This window comes from Beta vulgaris, chromosome 2, assembly GCF_026745355.1.
Source record: "Beta vulgaris subsp. vulgaris cultivar EL10 chromosome 2, EL10.2, whole genome shotgun sequence".
NCBI classification, from domain to species: Eukaryota; Viridiplantae; Streptophyta; class Magnoliopsida; order Caryophyllales; family Amaranthaceae; genus Beta; species Beta vulgaris.
In genome coordinates this window covers 40647426-40651973 of record NC_079203.1, presented here as the reverse complement: position 1 = coordinate 40651973, position 4548 = coordinate 40647426, and the positions used below count along the sequence as shown (strand labels likewise).

The 4548-nt window shown below is 40.3% G+C and overlaps 1 long non-coding RNA gene across 1 annotated transcript; it reads left to right on the top strand.

The window, feature by feature from the left end:
* The first annotated feature begins 552 nt into the window (after positions 1-552).
* Positions 553-1727, top strand: LOC125495210 (uncharacterized). The gene is made up of 3 exons (XR_007271896.2): positions 553-680; positions 836-915; positions 1046-1727. It is a non-coding gene; the product is annotated as an uncharacterized LOC125495210 (long non-coding RNA).
* Positions 1728-4548: the final 2821 nt, after the last annotated feature.

The window sequence follows — 4548 nt, the reverse complement described above, 5'->3', positions numbered from 1 at the left end:
AGTCTTCATTATTTGGCTTTTTCAGATATGGGAGGAATTACTGGTTCAACAAATGCCTTGAAAAGTATCAAAGATTTCGGAAAAGAACTTAGGTATTCTTGCATCGAAGTGAACTTGAAGGTTAGTGTTAGAATTTCAATTCATCTACGACTTTATCATTTATTCCATGTAAATGCAGGTACTTGCTTGGCGGGAGCAAGGAGGGGTAAGGGAGAGAGGGGTCGGTGAGGTGAGGAGCGTGAGGAGGGGAGGAGATAGAAGGGAGGAGGACAAGGAGGAGGAAGGGGTCGCTACATCAATTTGCGTAACTATTGATGCAGTATTGAGTGTATAGAAATCTATTGGTACAAAAAAAAATTGCGGGTGAAATTTTCCTTTCCAGGAAGTTCGGTGTGGAACTTTTCATGCAAAATTTACACAAGCTCTATATAATTGAGGTGATGCATTACTACTTGCCAGACAAGCCATTAACGCCACTTGAACAATCTTGTATATGGTAGTTTTCTTCTTAAAGCTAGTGATGACATGTTTCCCCGCTCTGATGGTGAGAAGCAATATGAAACATGTACATTGCTAATCAATATTTTGTCTTTCTCTCTCTCTCAGGTGGTCTCCTGAGTCCTGCCCCTGTGCTTTGGGCCTTGCCACGCCCACGGCAATCCTAGTTGGCACTTCTATTGGTATGTGACCTCAGTGCTTCCGTTTCCTTTTGCACGATTTACTCTCTATCGACAAGATATTTCTCATCATGGATTACCTTCCATTAACTATTCTAAATTCATATTTAGTTGGATAAACGTGAATTCTCTTTCCATTGCTTTTCATGAACTATCAGGAGAAAGGCAAGGACTTCTCTTGAGAGGAGGTGATGTGCTGGAACGCTTGGCTGGCATAAATTATATGGCCTTTGACAAGGTTTTTTATATGTTTCCAGTAAATTTGATTGTGCTCTTTGCTGGAATTTGACTTGAGTGAGCTGCAACCAGTTTATTATTGAATATCTGAGAAAGTTAATTTGCTAATTCTGATGTTCTTTTGTATTCAGACAGGAACTCTTACAGAAGGAAAACCTACTGTCTGCCGTGGCTTCGTTGGCTTATGATATTTCAGAAATTCTCCAGCTTGCTGCTGCTGTAGAGAAAACAACATCACATCCTCTTGCAAATGCTATCTTGAGTAAAGCAGAGTCATGTGGTTTGCAGATTCCAACCACAAGTAGACAATTAACAGAGCCAGGTTTTGGAACCTTAGCTGAAGTAGATGGACGTTTGGTTGCAGTAGGTTCTTTGGAATGGGTTTGTCAACGTTTTGAAAGGAAGAACCAATCAGATATAGAACATTTGGAGCGTGCCTTGATGCTTGAGTCAGCCAAACCAACTTCATCATTGGATAAATCGGAAACGGTGGTTTATGTTGGACGTGAAGAAGAGGGTGTCATTGGTGCTATTGCAATCTCTGATGCCTTAATGCTGAGGCTACTGTAGCAACGTAGGTAAATTTCTCTTTGAAGTCATTTATTAGATGGATGCATGCTATGCATAAGACTTACGAATTGTAAACTAATTTTTACTCTGCGACTTCTGTAATTCTGTTGTGCATACAGTCATTCATTGTTGTGCAATGTGCATACAGAGTCCAAAATGTGGGAGCATGTTTTCTTTGATTTGAACTTGTAAACTGCAACTTTAGGTTGATAGTACCAAGATCTGTTAAAATCTGGTTCCCAGCATCTAATTGAAGTTGGGCAGGAAAAACAACACAGAATAACTTTATTTAGATCTCCTTGCTCTCCAAGTCGTATTTTATGTAACACCTAATTCTACAGTTACTGTGGAATACTATATGTGCTCAATGACTTCTCATTCTCATCAACGGTTCAGCGCCAATATTAACCATGCATTCGGAGCCGCATTCTTTTCTGCATAGGAGCTTGTGGCCTGATGGCCTTGATCTGCTTCTTGTTTTTTTCCCTGCCTCTTGTAGGCTCAAAGGAATGGAAATTAAACCCATTCTCTTATCAGGTGACAGGGAAGAAGCAGTTGCAAAAGTCGCGAAAATCATTGGAATAAATGAGGAACATGTACAACCATCCCTGAGGCGAGAGGGGGGGGGAGAGGGAGAGGGAAAGGGGGAGGGGAGGGAGGGGGAGGGGAGAGAGGGGGGGAGGGGGGGGAGGGGGGAGAGGGGAGGGGGAGAGGGGAGGGGTTTTTACAAATACAAAACTAGAGATATTAATGCTTAATGTTTATCATTGACATGCATGAAAAGTAAAAATGTAACAATCTTTTATAAACAAAGGGAGTACAAAAGACCCTGGTCCAGTAATGCAGCAATTATCCACTCACATCATTTGAGAAATTTCCCTTATCCCTTATAGGGGTGAAAGTTATTAAGATAAAAACAATAATCCAATCCAAGCCATACAGAATTAGTAATTCGGATTGGACATGAATGGATTCAAATTGAGTTTTTTTTTTCTGAAAAAGAAATAAATCAGATTTTTTGAATTGGATTGGTTTGAGGGTGATTGAATCCATAAATCTAAAGTATTCAAATAATAAAAAGGTCCTATATTTTTTTTTATGATTAGGCTTAAATGATATGCTTTTTTTAAAAAGAAATGGTCAGTGTAATACTCCGTATTTTTTTTGGTATTATTAAAAGGTATTTTAATATTATTTACAAAATATAATAATAGGATAATAATAATATGGTTCGGTTTAGTGAATTTCAAAATTCTAAAAGATTAAACCGAGTTTAGTTAGACCTAAATATGCCACTATAAGTAGAAGAAATAGAATTAAAAAAATCAGAAAAAACCTTAACTCTCCTTCTCCTCTCTCCGGCCGTTTTTTTTTCTTCTCTCTCAATTTCACTCTCCTCTCTCTCGCTGTTCTCCCTCTCCTCTGTTCTTCTCTCTCGTCGCCTTCGACGAAGTAGAGTGCGAGGGTTGTGTAGTCGAGCGTTCGTGAACGTGCGAAGGGTGGTGCGACGTGCTGTGCGAAGTCACGAGGAGTTGTGGTGTGTGTGCGGAGTCTTGCGAGGCTGTTGCGCGACGATTCGAATGAGCGATTTGTGACAAGGGTTTGTGCGAGCAAGTGCGCGAGTGTCGCGGTGGAGTGTGCGACGAGTTTCGAGGGTGGTGCGAGAAAGTTGTGCGGCGAGTGCTTGGATGTGCGTGCGAAGTGCGAGGAGAAGTTCGACGTGCTGTGGGACAAGCGAGTGTGGTGTGCGAGTCGCGCAAGGATCGAGGGTAGAGGTGCATGCGTGCGAGCCAGGTGAAGTGTGGTGGTGTGCGTCGTTGCCGGAAGTTGGTCGCCGGAGTTCGGTTGCCGGCGGAAGTCAGTGGTAAAAAACCTAATATGTATAATATAATATTATATTTATATTCTGTTTTATAATTAATTTAAGTTGTAAATAATTAATTTGTAATTCGGGTAAAGTAACTAATTAAGCTGTATAATTAGTTTAAAATATTAATCTGATTTAAGTTGCGAATCTGGTTTTAGGATTATAATTAAGGTGGGAAGTAAAGAAATTATATTATTGTTATTAGTTGGAAGTATAACCTTGTTATGCGAACCTGATTTTGGATATTGGACATAAGACTTGATTGGACATATGACTTGATTGGATTTGGTAAAGGTATACGAAAGTTTACCGGCCGGTCTCAAAACCCAATTCTCGTATTTTCAGGCAGCTAGTAAAGTAACCACTAATGGGGCTTGCTTCTTCTGATGCTACTGTTGTGGTTAGCAATCAGTATGATGTTCTGCCTAGGGGTGATGGTTCTCATATTCAGTTGCTGACCAAAGGAAAAGGTATTCTTGTGGAGGGCGGTCTTCGAACCTCTCCTTTACCTTTACAGTCGAGTAACTACTAGTACAGTACCTTAATCATATTGCAGATAAAGCGACATTTCACTTCTCATATCATATATGTGGAATTAGAGAATTCTCATAAAAGGCGAGTAGCTTCTTCCACTGATTCAGTTAAGGGAAAATAGCCAATCACTCCTGTTGGTCAATCCCACCTTGCGACTGTTTGGCTTTAGCTAGATCTTTGCCTAGCTTTACCATGTTATATGGCTTGACTGAGCTCAAGTCTCAGTCTTTACCTCGACTGTTGTGGGCTTGGGCTAAGCTTTATGCTTCAACCTTGCCAGTCGTTCTTCGTGTCTTGCTAGTCGTAGATTAGGTTGAGTTGTAACTCAAGCCTTTGCGTTGCTGCAGAGGGCTTTGGCTGGGCTCTATGCTCCAACCTTTCCCTCTGCTTTTTTTTGTTATTTCTGCGCTTATTGACGCGTTTTGGGCCCCTTTTTTAACGGAATATTACACGAACTAAAATCAGTTTGCTCACTAACATCGACTCCTAAAAGACGCTAAACTCAATAGAATAGAAAAGAAAAGGGAGTTCATAGACAATGAGTTTAGCTATCGTTTATTTCGAATTACTAGGTCGTTATAGTTAGTTACGTATTAGTTGATAATATTATCAAGGACGTAGCACTAAAGTATTTACTTAATCGTTTAGGTCCCAATTTCATAA